This window comes from Callorhinchus milii, unplaced genomic scaffold (assembly GCF_018977255.1).
Source record: "Callorhinchus milii isolate IMCB2004 unplaced genomic scaffold, IMCB_Cmil_1.0 Scaffold2, whole genome shotgun sequence".
NCBI lineage: Eukaryota > Metazoa > Chordata > Chondrichthyes > Chimaeriformes > Callorhinchidae > Callorhinchus > Callorhinchus milii.
The window spans coordinates 11,073,569-11,089,937 of record NW_024704743.1 but is presented as its reverse complement, the minus strand read 5'-3'; positions in this window follow the sequence as shown (position 1 = coordinate 11,089,937).

Here is a 16,369-nt window from a genome sequence, read left to right as displayed (position 1 = left end):
CCAGACTGACACACTTAAGTATCACCAATTTTATGTGGCTTTCTCTTATAGACTCACAGGGTACACTGCACAGGTAAGAATATCATAGAGACAGCATAGGTAATAAGGTGAAAGAATAGTCTCCTTTTGCTTTTAAGAAGTTTACTCTGCTTAAAAAAATTCAGCAGATTCCAATCAGCCTCCATTTAATATACAGAACAGAACACTCCCCCAATATTCGGGCACCAATTAATTTCCATCATTCCATCTGTGCAGTAAAAAGTAGTTTCAACTAATTCACAGAAATTGCTAGCAAGCGCTGCTCGCTGAGATACATGGGAAAGTAGCAATGTCAACACAGGAGGCTTGTTTCCACTGGTTCGCCCGATTCTACTGGCTGCCCATCCGTCAGAGGATGGAATTCAAGATCCTCATCCTCACTTTCAAGGCCATCCATGGCCTTGCTCCCTCCTACCTCTCTGACCTGCTGACTCCCTACCTACCTGCCCGCTCCCTCCGTTCAGCGGGCTCTGGTCTCCCGCTCGACAGATTTTGCTGAATGTGGGACACAAGTGATGCAATGTTTCCAAGTTCCTCTGACTCCCTCCCTCCTTCCGTTCTTTCAAGATATGCCTCAAAACGTACCTCATTTACTGTGCTTTCAGTCATTTTTCCCCTCTCCATCCTCTCAGCTCCCACCCTCGGCTCTGAATTATAAATACCCAGCCAGAATTATAAAGCACTTTGGGATGTCCTCCCATCTTGAAAGGTGCTGTATAAGTGTAAATAGTATTGAATTATTATATCATTGTAACACCAATATGCCATGCTAGGTAACCTTGCTCCACGGTGACGTGCCTGGCAACGGAATGTCAGAATCAAGCCAATCCTCTAGGGCAGTCTCAGTAATCCACTTCCTGAGCCAGGCGGGTCTGCAGTATTCCAGAGCACTGCTGTTACCAGCACAGGCTTATCGGCAGGACCTGGAAGGGCAGACCACACACTGGGGGCAGGGATTCTTCCCACTCAGCTCCTGCAAGCCAAAGCCCTAACTTGCAGGGTGGTCCTAGCTGAACAAGCAGCAGGAAGTTTGTCAGAGATTGTTTTTATTGGCAAACTATGTGGTTTTGTTGGTTAAGTTTCAGCAATACCTCAAAGCACACTCTAGGGTTCCCAAGCATTGGTTCTTGCTAAGCTGTACCTACTACTCTCTGGAATTAGGTAAGCAGGATGCATCTTTCCAGGGAGAGAGTGGCCATTCCATTCTAAACATGGGAATTTTCATGTGTAGGTGACACACATGGAACTCTCAACTTGGTTTGGATACTTTTAAGCCTGGTGATAGGTTTCCACATTTGTCAGGATACCCGGCTAATTAATAAAAATAACAACAAAAAATTGTATTCATATAGCGTCTTTCATGTCAGGAGGACGTCCCAAGGACTGTCTTGGTATCTCTTACGTGGGATGCCACTGCCTCAAAGAATTTGTGTGTCTGTCCCATCATTGGGCTCCGGCCTGCTCCATGTCTCTCTCCCGACCTGATGGGCTTTCAGCCTCTCTGCTCCCACACTCTGGAACTCCATCCCACGATCCCTTCGCCTTGCTTCCTCCCTTGCCTCCTTCAAGGTCGGTTTCAAGACCTTTCTCTTCCATCGTGCCTTTGGTCTCCCTCTCACCTCTCTGCCTTCCCTCACCCCTACCCCACCCCTCCCCCATGCTCGGGCCCCGATACCTGAGTGTTCAGTGCTTTGGGACGTCCTCCAGATGTTAAAGGCAATCTATAAATGTAATTTTGTTATTGTTGTTGTTGTTGTTGTCCTATCCCAATGACGAGGACATGTTTTCCTTTTAATACAAGAGGAATTACTTGTGTGGTAATGGCTATATTGCACTCTGTTGAAAGAACTACATGTATTCTTAAATTTCCATGTAATCTCAACTAGGAGAAATACTATAACATGATTGTAGCAATCATTGCAAAGCAAAGTAACTACATGCAACAAATTTACTGTGCAATTGGAATAATGAAATTGAAGTTGCATCAGCTATTGGTTGAGCAAATGTACATTTATATAGTGCCTTTCACATCAGGACAAACAAGTTTAGGCCTAAAGGTGACCTTGACCTTTTATGGAAAGATTTTCATTCCTACAAAAAAGGTTTAAATCTGCGACGAATATTCCTCGTCTTCAAATTCAAAGGAAAAAACACACCTATTAAACATGTTTACTGAGCTTGTTCAGACTTTTTTTAAAGCGTTCACGAAGAAGGAATGCATATAAAAATCTGCAGCTGAGAGACCAGGTCAACCAGGGAGTATTTGATGTTAGTTCAGTCGTTTAGAGAGGAGAAAGAGACAACGATTTGTGAGCAGGTGGTGAGATGACATGAATCCCAAGCATGGGCCGGAGCCATTGGTTGGGTTGGTAAGAGACTTCCTGACAGACTGCAATAAACGCTCTACATGCTGTGTCCTCCTAACCGCCGGCCTCTGCCGCTGCCCGGGGAGACGTTTACCAGGGAGGGAGTGGAAGTTGAAATGGTGGAAATGGTCTCGGGCCGCATAAAATCACCTATCAGGCCACTGGTGGCCTGTTGGACCATGCTGATTTGGAACATAGAACCATACAAAATTATGGCACAGAAGAATGCTATTTGGCAGTTAGTGAAAGGACATGAATAGAGCATGTCCAACATTCACTGCGTATAATAATAATAATCGTTGCATTTGTCAAAACATACCTTACAACTGTCTCCCCGTCCCTCAGAAGATCGAGGTCAAAATCCTCGTCTTCGCCTTCAAAGCCCTCAATGGCCTTGCTCCTCCCTACCTCTGTGACCTGCTAACCCCATAACAGACTGTCTGCTCTCTCCGCTTAGCGGACTCTGGTCTGCTCCACATTCCCTGCCCTACCCACCCACCATCGGTGGTTGGGCTTTCAGCCTTTCTGCCCCCACCCTTTGGAAGTCTATTTATTATTTAAACGGTAAGAAAATAATCTGTACAGAAAACGAAAAGGACCTGGGGATCCTGATTGATAATAAATTAAAGCTATCCCAACAATGCTCAATAGCAGTAAGTAAGGCAAACCAGATGTAATGTTGTATTACAAGGACAATATTGAGCCAAAATAGTGGGGTAATCCTGCCACTTTACAAATCACTGGTGTGACTGGACTTGGAATATTGTGTGCATTTCTGGTCACCACAATATAAGAAGGATATAAAAAGGATATTGCAGTGATTGAGAGAATACAGAGGAGAACAATGAAAATGACTGAGAGATGGAGGGACTGGACTACAAGGAGTGTGCTTTCAATCTCCCTGTCCTCCCCCACCCAAACTCTCAGCTCGGGTCCGAAACTCTGTCTGTCCAGTGCCTTGGGACGTCCTCTCGACGTGAAAGGCGCTATATAAATGTAATGTTGTTGTTGTAGATAAACTGGGGATGTTCACATTGGAGAAGGGAGGTTGAGGGCCGATATGATTATGGTCTTTAAGATTTTGAAGGAAATAGATAATGTAGCCCATGGCAAACTGTTTTATCTTGTACTGAACAGTAGAACCAGCGGACATGGCCTATGACTAAAGGGGGGCAAATTCAGAAGTAATCTGTGGAAACGCTACTTCAGTGAACGAGTAGTAAACTTATGGAACAGGCTCCTAGGAAGACAGTTTTAATACAAGAACAAGTTAGATATATTTCTGCTAGAAAATAATATCTCAGGATACAGTGCATAATTTGGGGCATGACGTGTCAAGCGACTACCAGGATGGTGGAAGGCAAATTAGATGGACCTTGATCTTCTTTCGCCTAGCAAATTCTTATGTTCTTATCTCACAGTCCCTTCACCACGCCCCCTCCCTTGCCTCCTTCAAGGCCTGCCTGAAGACATTAAACCATTGGCTTGAGTCACCCTCCTACCCCCTCCCTTCACCCCTTCTGATACGAACCCCCAGCTCGGGTGCCCATCTTTGACCGTCCAGCGCTTTGGCACTATAGAAATATAATTTGTTGTTCTTGCTGAAATATTCTACACGAATAACTGAGGCTAAATGTGTCTGAAATCAAATGATTAAACATCACTGAGGCCACTTCCTCCATGGCACACTGCAGCTGTAAATGAAAACATGCCAGAAACTGATTTAGATTAATTAATTAGTGATAATTTTCTGGGGCTTGGAGATCATCTGCTACATATACTTGACTTTGCATTGTGTCAGTACTGATCTACATGGCAATATTTTGTCATCTCGGAAAGACATCTCAATGCAGTTTTGAGTTAATAAATATGATTTGAGCATGTTAAGTAATAGCAATGACAATTTGCCTTTATATAACGCCTGACAGAAGCACGATCATAAAAATAGATCTTTCACATTAGGAGGACATCTCAAAGTGCTTCACTGTAAATTGTAGTGACTCTGTATTTAGGTGAACGTGGCAGACACTTTTTGCATGGAGATAAACAGCCTTAAAGTGAATGATTAATTTTTTTTATTTGGGGAATTGTTTGCCAGGCCACTGGGAATTCCACATATGTTTATTACCTACACATAGAAGTTTCCCAATGTCTGAAATGGAATGCACACTCCCTAATTTGGAGAGTATTACATGCAGGTTTGCCAGAGCCAAGACTTGGGGATCCCAGAATGTTTATTGATGTACTGCTGGAGTAGAACCAGGTAAAACCACATAGCTTGCCTTGAAAGTATTGGCTGACAAGCTTCCTGTATATACTGTAAAGTGAATTGACTATATATTTGTGTGGGCAAAACGCAGCAGCCAATTATAAATGTCCCAGGAATGAAATAACCCTGGAGCAGAAAGCTCCGAAATAGATACACATAGGCTTTCAAATATGCTCTTTGATAGCCTATGTGTATCTGCTTCAGATAAATATTACATAGAAAGCAATAAAATTGAGCTCAGTCTGCCTGCTCCGCCAAATGTTAAAGATCTCCTGGCACTATTGGAAAAAAAAGAAGGAAGTGCCTCTCGATGTCCTGGGAATCCATCTTTTAGATTGTTCGTTGAACACATGACTGTTTCTGGAATCATGCTGTCACATTTGTCTACACTTGACAGTTGTTTCTTTCCTCTATAAGTCTAATAATAATTCTTGTATTTGATATAGCGCCTTTAAAAGAGCAAACACAGATATGATGGACAGAATAGCATTCTATAAAATGTTATGGTTTTGTGTGCTGTGCAAGAGGTAAATCAGAATTTAAATCAACATCCTGCTGAGTGCAGCGAACTGAGTATCAAAAGCACTCACTGAACAAGAATACCTCAGAAAGATTAGATTAAATGAAAACAGCAATATTAAGAGCTGAATCATCATTGCCAACATCACATTTATTGGACTATTAGATGGATTTGGGTTGACATATAGCCAATTGTACCAACATGCTAAGCATTTAAAATGGCATAAAGATTGACACTGATGATCTACTGGGTTCTTTTGTAGTCCTGGTGTAACAATCCATTTCCCACTGGGAAAAGGATGTAATCCATAAATAAAGCACTTCCAATAAAGTATCAATCAAGATAAAGTAGACAAGATAAATCTATCCTGGTTCTACTTTCCTCTGGTCCGTGAAGTGCATTGGATATTAAAGATAGATGCATGTGACTCATGCTGTAAATGGTTTACTATCGTTTTTCTTGTTTGAACTGCACCGGGTCAATTTGTAAGAGATTTGTGTCTCTTTTCGGCCTGCCTTGCTCCACATATCATTCCCCCACCAACACGGTGAGCAGCTAGCCAGCACCACTTCTTCACCCACTGGTGCTTTTCTGGAAGATACACAAATGCAGGAAAGAGTTACGTAGAGTAGTACGGCATAGAAACAGGCCATTCGGCTGAACTAGTCTATACCAGTGTTTGTACTCCACACAAATTTCCATCACTTCTAGTCCCATCTCCCTCATATATACAACAACAAAGCAACAACAAAATTATATTTGTAAAGCACCTTTCATGTCGGGGGTAGGAGGGTGGGTTTCCATCAGGTTTTTTTCTTAAATACATTGATGCTTTTTACTTTACCACAGCTTGCAGCAGTGAGCTCCTCATCTCACCATCCTCTGGATAAGGTGGTTCCTCCTATTAGATCTACTGTTAGCTAGCTTACCCTTCTAGTTTTGGACTCGTCAACAATTGAAAATAACGTATCAACATCCACCTTATCAAATCCTTTCATAAGCAAAAATACATCTATCTGGTTCCCTCTAGAGAGAGAGAAGAGCTCCAACCTGTCCCGTCTTCCTGGATAGCTGTACCCACTCATCACTTGTAAAATCCTTGTAAATCTAGACTGTACTACACTGAATTGTTCCATTGCTACAATATTTCTCCTATAGTATGGAGACCAGAACTGTACTCTGAATGCAATCTAACCATGGTTTATGTAAGTTTAACATTGCTTGTTTGCATTTATATTCTATTTCTCTGGACATAAAGCCAAGTAAGTGGCTTCCAATTAAGTGATCTTTTGTGTCACTATTGTGTCCACTACAAGAACCTTGGTTAGAACCAGAAGTGGACCAACCAATACCAGTCAGTGAGTCAAGACCATGATAGTCACGTAACTCAGTTTATTTGGGAAATCACATTATAAACAATGTCAGAAGAAGCTTGCTCGAGTTAGCGGACAATTTGTATCAGACACCATCAAATTGAATTAGCTGAATGAACTCAGGATGACTATTTCCAGCGGGTGAACAATAATTGTGATGCTTTTAGGGCCTTTTCTCTCCAATCACTTTCTCCCATCCCCAAGAGGATATATTTAGACTTGGTGCTCACTCTATTGCTCCCAAAAGTGCCAATGAAAGTCTGATTGGATCCATTAAGACTTGAAGTTAGAATATGTTGATACCACATATGCTGAACCAAAGTGAGCTCCATAGGATTTGAATATTGAATGATATTTTCTTTTGTATGTAAGAGAAAAAAATGACCGAAAGAAATAACTTGTATTTTAATAGCACCTTACACCGCAAAGCGTTTTACAGCTTGTCAAATAATTGAGGCAACTACAGTAATTATTGTCTTGTATACTGATTGTTGTTTTTGGTAGTCAAATGCAACAGCCTGTTGCATACAAAATCTGACAAAATTGGTCATTTACTGTGAGGCAATTTTCAGCTAATTACTTGCATTTTGCCCTGCCAGGAATCATACCCAGGTCTCTAACCACTGAGCTACAGGACTCCACCTATTTTTCTTCATCTACACAGAACCCTGCAAGTGTCAGGCTAGCTCAGCCTGATGCACTCTCTGAGTCAAAAGGTTGCGGGTTGAAGCCCCACATCGGAACTTTGAACTCACTTATCATTTTGTCCAGGGCTTGAATAGTTTAACTGAGTCTGGCATCTATTGTGTAAAAGCCAAAATACAAATCCATGTTCTAATATTCAACAGCAGGTCATGTGGCAAATCAAAACAGTGCCTCCAAGCAGCACCTTTGCAGATATTACACAATAGGTGGATGCATTGAAAACTAAAAATGGACTTTAACAACCTGATGGGGTTGACTAACCACATAGAGGAACTGCACCCTGCAGTCGTTATCTTTATCAATGAGCGTCTTTCGAATTCCAATACAATTAATTATTTTGGCCAAATGTCAACAGATGCCTAATACTGTAATAGGTAAAGGTTGTGCAATAAATTGCATTTGTTTGGAACCTTTCACACTTAATTCCTGTGAAGCTCATCTTTATCAATGTGATGAAGCATTACATCAAATACATGGATTATTATATTATATATTATAATTATATTATATTCAGTCTGCATTTGTGAGCTCTGAACATCTGTTAATGTAAAGAGACAGAAAAAAACCATTACAACTGGTAAGAACTGGTGACAGTTGATCAGAGCAGCAAGTAACTCTTTTAAAATCTTTTTACAGTGAATCAAAGGTCAGCCTGGGGATAATATTTGAAATGGAACTAGAGGTTGTGTAGATTCAGTTTTGTAAAACATACTGTGTGTGATGGTGGACACACTCAGTTCAAGCTGTGAAGGATCTTTATTTTATTATTTAACTCTGTGTATTGAAGAGGCTTCCAAACAAAACAATAGAAACTAAAATGTATATAGAATGCAGTGCAATCGCTAATGCAGAGAAAACTCTGGGAAAAAAACAAGAATATTGATCTGCCTGCGGTATTAACTGAAAGCAAGAAATATTGATATACCTTGCTGAATCACTTATGGTGTAAATGGCAACAAGATATTTTTCTGAATTCAGAGTTATCAAATGAAAGAGTGACACTTTAGACTAATAGGAGAAGCCTAGCTTTCAAACCTATTTAAACACTTGGAGCTGTGCTTGCTTTTGAAATTGACATGTACTAAAATGCACGTTTTTTAATCCGAAACGAGTTGTTTGATAGCTAATGAGCGACACATAGCGTGTCTGCTCATCATTAAATTGACCAGAAATAGACCATCTCAAAACCCATTTGAAGCAGCTGGTTTGAGCTGATGTTTTAGCAGTGCAATTCCACAATTCTACACACTCTGATCAGTCTCTGCTTGTGGATTATGGTGGTAGCATTTCAATTTATTTGATGGCTGGCATTTTGTTTCAGTGAACTATGAAGAATCTTTGGTATTCAGCTTTCATGGATTAAATCACAGAATTCCTCTCAACATGTTAAAGAAATGCTGTATTGTGAATTTATTTTTCTTCCACGCAATTAAATTTGATACTTTGATAGCTGCAGATAAGTATCATGGGCTGAATTGAACAGTCACAGAGAAGCTGGTTTGAAACAGATTTTATTACCTTCCTCTGCAGACCTGTCATTACCTTTACTGTGAATACTTATCAATAGGAGAATTTAAAAAAACAAGTTCTCCAATTTCACGTTCATGTAATGAGAATATTGTTAGACCATTTTTCCTGGATTAGTGTTGTTTTATAGTTTCGCTAAGATGGTCCATTGATAGGCTGTTTCCATTTCTTGGTGAATCCCAAACTAGAGGACATAAATAACCTGAGGCATATCTAAAAGGGAGTTTAGGAGGAACTTCATTATGCAGAGGGTGACCTATTATGCAGGGGGTGATCACAAGGATGATCCCAGAACTGAGAGGTTAGGTCAGGAAAGGCTGAACTTGCTTGGATTCTTTTCTCTTCAACAGAGGAGGGTAAAGGGTGACCTGAAAGAGGACTTTAAAATGATGAAAGGTTTTGATAGGGTAGACATAGGGAAGATGTTTCCACTTGTGAGGGAGATGAATACCAGGGGCCATCAGTATAAAATAGTCACAAATAGATCAAATAGGGAAGTTAGAAGAAATTTCTTCACACAGAGAGTAGTGGGAATGTGGAACATGTTACCACAAGGAGTTGTTGAGGCAAATAGCATAGATGTATTTAAGAGGAAGCTGGATAGGTACATGAGCATGAGGGAGAAAGGAATAGAAGGTTATGCTTGAAGGCTTAGCTGAGGAATGACAGGAGAAAAAAGCGCTTTGGGACATCCTCCCAACGTGAAAGGTGCTATATAAATGTAATTTTGTTGTTGTTGTTGTTGAGGAGGCTCATGTGGAGTATAAACACCGGCATAGACCAGTTAGCCCGAATGGTCTGTTTCTGCGTTGTATATTCTAATGTATTCTAATGTACTCTAATGTGGAGCTCACTGCCAAAGCAGTGATTGAAGCAAAGGAATATCAATGTATTGATCAATAGGAGATTGTGGAGTTCTTTATCGCATTGGTTAGAGGTGCAATTCATAAATAATGTGATTCCTGGGCAGGGTGAAACGTCATGCAAGTTTCCTTACTTCACACACACCTCTGTTTACATAGCAGTAAGTAGGAATCTGGTTGTTAGTTGATTGGTGGATTGCTTTTCTGGGGGTAATAATCCCTTCAAAATATATAAATAAATAAATTTTAAAAATTTAAACTAATAATAATTTGGTCGCTCAATCCATGATTATTTGTGGGACACAGCTGTGCGCAATTGGCTGCCACATTTTGCCCACAAAATATGTAGTCAATTCATTGTACAGTATATTTTATGAAGGGCTTTGAGATGTCTCAAAGATGTGACAAGACGTTATATCAAATGCAAGGATTATTAACATTATTATTATTTAAGAGGAAAGTTGATGCATACTTCATGGAGAAGGGAATAGGAGTACAGGAGGGCAGTATAGGAGAGATGGAGGTTTGTGTGGATTCTATGCAATTGTTTGAGGCAATAGAGGCATAGAAATTTACAGCACGGAGGAAGGTCATTCGGCCCATCATATCTGTGCTGACTGACTAAAGAACAAGCCTTTCAGTCCCACTTACTTATCTTTTCTCTATACCCCAGTAGCTGACTCCTATTAAGGTATCTGTCTAGTTCCCTCGTGAATGTCAATTCTCCCTCAACTACCGCTCCCAGCAGGTCATTCAGAACACCTAATGTTTATCAGCAGAACCCTGTTATAACATGATTTATTATGACCTGGATTCACTATAGTTTGGGGTGTGAAAATACAAAAAGGCCCCTAGAAAGTCAAACTTCAAAATGCTGGCTGGCTTTTTGTGTGCCACAAAATGGCCACCTTCCGGGTCACCATTTGGCTGCCGACATCATTTCCTGAGCACTGGGCATATGCAGCGCACAGGAAGTCACAATTTTCTCAGCAATTCTTCCACTACACTGCCACATGCTGTACCAAATAAATTAGACAATCCAATTCTGATAATGAGCACTGCTGGAGATATCAATCAATATTTAGGGAATCTTGAGTTTACTTCACAAGTGAATTACAGATAATGAGAAAGAAATAATAATATTTTTACAGGGCCTTAGAACATTGAAACATTTCAAAGTGCTTCACATGCACTAAACTTCAAGTGTAGTGACCATTTTGGGTCGGCAAAAGCAGCAGCCATTTTACACAATCAAGGATTTTTGACCAGGACATCTGTTTGTATATATAGATTTCTGTGTCTGCTCCAATGTGTTTAAGCCTGGTTGAGAAAGTAAACCTAAAACAATACCTTCAGAGGCAGCAGAATGTGAGGGTGCAAATTTGAGGAAATTCCAGAACAGACATCTGAAAATTAGTGGCTAATTAACGACAAGAAAGAAATTATTAAGAAGCATGGTTGAGGCCAGAATCTTGGACTGAGCTAAGAGGCTACTTCATATCCTTGTCATACCCACCTCACCATCCGTGGGAGAACTATCAGTCATTCTGGCCCCACTCTCTGGAACTCCAATTCTGAAATTCTTCCGACTCTCTCTCTCCCCTCCCTTCATTCAAGAGCCACCTCAAAACTTACCTCTTTGACTGCACTTTTGGTCATCTTTCCCATCCACCCACCTTGGCTCTCACCTCTAACTTGGATGCGCAGCCAGCAGTGTCAAGTGCGTTGAGACATCCTCTCCACAGAAAGGTGCTGTATAAATGTAAATTGTATTGGGTTTTTTCAAGTGTTCCGTGACGCTACCCTGCATGAAGTGCGCTATATAAATGCGAGTTGTTGTTGGTGCTGTGATAGGAAGACAATGGGGTCAACATTCTAGACGGGTGAAATTAAATGGGCTGAAGGACCTTCTTCATCCCAATCTCCCTTGTGATTTTGCAACAAGGCAGAATTCCGCTTGGAAACCAACTCCATTTCCAACTTTTCTGATAAGAGATAGGAGATTAATCCTTATATTTGGTATAGAATCTTTTATGTTAGAAGGATGCCCCAAAGAGCTTCAGAGCATATGCTGTACATTATGGTGACTGTGAGTTTTATGGGTGAATGAGGCAGACAATTTATGCAATGACCACTTTTATTTGGGGAATTGTTGGTCATGCCACCAGGAGATAACCCCTTCTCTTTCTGAATCGTTCTAAGGGATTGTTACCGTCCAGCTGAACAGGCAGACAGGACTTCAGTTTAGCATCTCATCTGAAGTATGCAGCAGCACCCCAAGCATTGCATTGGTGGTCAGCATGTGAGTTCCAAGTCCCAACATGATGCTTGAATGCAAAGCCACAATCTTCTGACTCAGAGATGAGAGTGCTACTGGTTTAGCTAGGCTGAGATGAACTCTGAGCGGAGTTCTAATGGGTCAGCATTAAACACTCAGACACACACATCCTTCAATATTTATGGATTCTTCTAGAAATACTACAACTGGACCATATTATGAGCCGAGACATATATGGGGGTATTAGACATAGGCTGCAGAGTTCTGGATGATCTGCAGCCGAATGAGGGAGGAGTCAGGGAGGCCAAAAAGTACAGATCCCATAGCTGAAGCCATAGCCACAGTATGTATGAAATCATAGAAATTTACAACACAGAAGGAGGCCATTCAGCTATCAAGTTTGCAACAGTTCAATCAACCCCGCTACCCTGCCTTATTCCCATATGCCTTCAAGCCTCTATCTTGTGTATGACTTCTCCAGCAATGAAGAGGGCGAGGAGATGGAGGAGCAACTGAGCCACATGGACGTCCTTTCGTTCTTATATGTCCTCTAGTCACTAATTCTCCTACCAATGGAAATAGTTTCTTTCAATTTACCTTGTCAAAACTCCTCAGAATTATGTAAAACCATAGATTAAGAAATTTGGTTTTCAGAGTGATAGGATTGTTGAATTCTCTGTCGCAGGCAGTTGTTGGGGCAGCAACTTTGTGCACTTTGATAAAAAGATTGGCCAGATGGTTAAGAGAGGGTAAAGTTGAGAGATATGGGGATGAGCCAGGATATGAGAATAGGATTAGGATCTAGGAGTATAAACACCAACCAGACTGCATGGGTTAAATGGCTGTTTCAGATCTGTACCTCTTATGAACCTATGAATCTCGATCTGGTCCCTTCTCAAACTTCTCTTCTACACATAACTCATCCCCTTTTTCACTCCTGTAAATCTCCTCTGCACCCCCTCCGAGGCGTTAACATTTTTCCTCAAGTGAGATGCCCCAAATTGACTGCTTTACTCCAGTTGTGACCTAAACAATGATTTGACATATGCAAACGATTACATGATTGGATAGATTATCTAACTCCAATGGACTCGAGGTAACCAGTGAATCCCCGAATGCCTAATTCATCATGGACTAGAGATGGTCATTTAATCTCTGGTGGATAATAGGTCATCATCAGATCTTTGAGGAACAAGTTTGGGTGGACCGGGTGCATCCAATCCTAAGAGCCTATGATATGAATGTGTCTGCTGTCTAGTTTCTGGGTGAGACATTTGTGGACTCAATCCCTACATTGGCACTTGATCTTACAGTCCAAAATGACACTTGAGTCCAGGTTTGTTGGAGGTGCTCCCCTAGTGGACGTTAAAATACCATAGCCCTACTTGAAAAGAGAAGAGAGTTTCTCTTGATGTCCTGGCCAACAATCTTCCAATCACTTCATGGCTGTGTGTTGGATCTTGCTATGTGAATATTGGCTGCCACATTGACCTTCAAATACACAGTAAATACACTCCCTCCACAAGCTGCAGGTCATTCAGAACTCTGCAGCTCGTGTACTGTCCCGCACCAGGCTTCGGGAACACATCACTCCCACTCTCGCTCGCCTCCACTGGCTCCCCATCCCCCAGAGGATCGAATTCAAGATCCTCACCCTCACCTACAAGGCCATTCACGGCCTTGCTCCCTCCTACCTCTCCGACCTACTATCCCCCTACCTACCCGCCCGTACCCTCCGTTCCTCTGGCTCCGGTCTGCTCCACATCCCCCGCCCCAACCGCCCTAACTATCAGTGGCTGGGTCTTCAGCCTCTCAGCCCCTAGGCTCTGGAACTCTATCCCCCAGTGCCTTCGCTGCTTCCTCCCTTTCCTCCTTCAAGGCCGGTCTCAAGACCTTTCTCTTTGACCGTGCCTTCAGCTCCCTTCTCGACTCTCAACCCCCTCCTCGCTCCCTCCCTTCCCTCCCCTCACCCTGACCATTTGCCCCCTGCTCGGGTCCTGACCCAACTGTACAGCGCCTTGGGACGTCCTCCCGACGTGAAAGGCGCTCAATAAATGGAATCTTGTTGTTGTTGTTGTTGTTAAAGTCAATTACCTGTTTTAAGATTTTTCAACTTTATAGGCTATGTCATATTCAAGGATTACTGTTATTTTATCATGCTGAGTCAGCTGATCTCAGATGGGCTGACACTCGAGATGCACACTAGACGAAATATCCCAAAATAGCCCAGTGAAAAATCAGCCAGCATTCCCAATCCTGATCCTGGCAGCCTTGTTAAAAAAAAGTGTTCGGATATTCGGTGAGAGCATTTGCAATTCAGTACAATTCACAGTACTCAGGAGTACATCTCAAAGTGATTTACACAGCTAGCTGGACATCCAAGCCAGGGTGGGGGGAAGAGGGAAGAGGGTACGGGGGAGGGGGGGGCAAAGAGGTCTTAAGATGGGTTTTAATATTGGAGAGGAAGGTGGCAACTTGGATAGGCTCCGAGATGGAGTTCCAGAAAATGGGGGCAGAATGGCTGAAAGCTCATCCATCAATGGGGTGTGTTTAGGCAAAGAACCTAAAGCAAGCCTCATGGTTAAACAGTCTATTGGCTCTCACCAACATGAGCGAAGAATTAGTGCTTTGGGGGCCTGGGTCCTGGGTTGCTCATGGTCTCTGTTGGTAGAGCTGCTGGCAAAATATAATTACATGAGGGTGGAAATTGTGAGAGAGAAAAAAGACATGCATGAGCACTCATGAGCTCTGATGTAACATGGGAATGTGCAGCAATAGAGACTGCAGTAAAATTGCCATCTCAAGTGAAAACATATTTACAACACCTTGAACCTTGTGACAAGACTGAGATAAGAGAACAGGAATACTATCTCAGATGGATTTACAATAGTCTTAAAGTTGTGACAAGCAATGATATAGCAACAAAAGGGAAACTATCCTTGCAATAAATTTCACATAGGTGCATCCGTCAAGTGATTGAACTCTACTGAAACATAAGGAAAGAATTGTTGGAGACAGATTGTGCCAGTCATGTTAATTGATGTTAATTCATATTCATGTGAATGTAACTGCATGTTAATTGAAATTGTCTTCATTTTCATTCATTCCTCTATATAATCGGTGTGCCGGCTGACAACCCACCACATAAAGGTAGTCACTCTCTCTATGGCTGTTTGTGGGACGTTGCTGTGCACAAATTGTCGGTCTCATTCGCCCAGCAATACACATTGTTACATCCTTTTGTAACACATCCTATGAAGCACTTTGAGATGTCTGGATAACGTCATATCAAACGCAATAATTATTATTATCAAACTCAACCTGGTTTTCCTGTTTTTCCTCACGTAATCAACATGGTTTGCAATGGTATCAGAACAGCTTTTGCATATTCGTTTGAAAATTGTTTCTACTAAAACCATAGCGTCCGTTGAAGAATATTCTGTATTTGTGGAAGAGCTTTTGTAATGAAATACAGCTGCTTTGCATCCCCCTGTAATTATGAGACTTTTACAAATAATTATACCTAAAATGGATCTGGGTCTTACATTGACACTGGTAGACCTTTAAAGAAGTGTAGAGTATTCAGACGCGGAGGCTTTCCCACTTCAATGCACCCACTGCAATTTGCATGTAAATTTTTGAGTCGACAGGCAGCATTACTGTAAAGACTGTTATTCTCAGACTTTCCCTGTTATGTAAGCAATTCAATAGAGTGGCTTGTTTCCTAGACCTGGAATTTGATCCTTAAGGAGGGGGTGGGAAAATTAATATTTCTAAATGTAGCAGTTACAATGCCAGTTGTGCAAAGCAAAGTCAATGAACCATGATAAGGTTTATGATTTGAGTTGCTGGAATGAGTGTTTCAGAGAGAAAGCCAAACAATGTCAATTCATTTGTAATAAGCATCAAAAGTGATTTAGAGCTGTATCCTCAAAAACCTGGAGCAAATCAAAGAATCAGCGCAGCAAAGGCTGTCAAACTTCTGAGAGTCTAGTGGTTGTTTTACAGTATATTCTGTGAGACATCTCAATGACGTGATAAGGCGCTATATCAAATGCAAAGATTATTCTTATTATATTCAATTATTATATATTACTCTTATATCCCTAATCTTTTCCCATTATTCTTCAATATGGCAAATGCAAGGATTATTATATAGTGAAGCTTTGCTGGGATCCTTAAAATCCATAAAATATAGCAAGCCACGTTTTCTCATGCTGAAAGGATGATTGACTTCTGAGTTATCAAGTCACTGCTGGCATCATTTTCAAATCACACCTTTAGACTCTCCTCGTGGTTATAACATAACATAATATAACATGTAGGAGCAGGAGTAGGCCATTCAGCCCTTCGAGCCTGCCCCGCCATTCAATCACGGCTGATCTTCTAATCTAATAACCTAACCCTGCCTTATCCCCATATCCCTTAA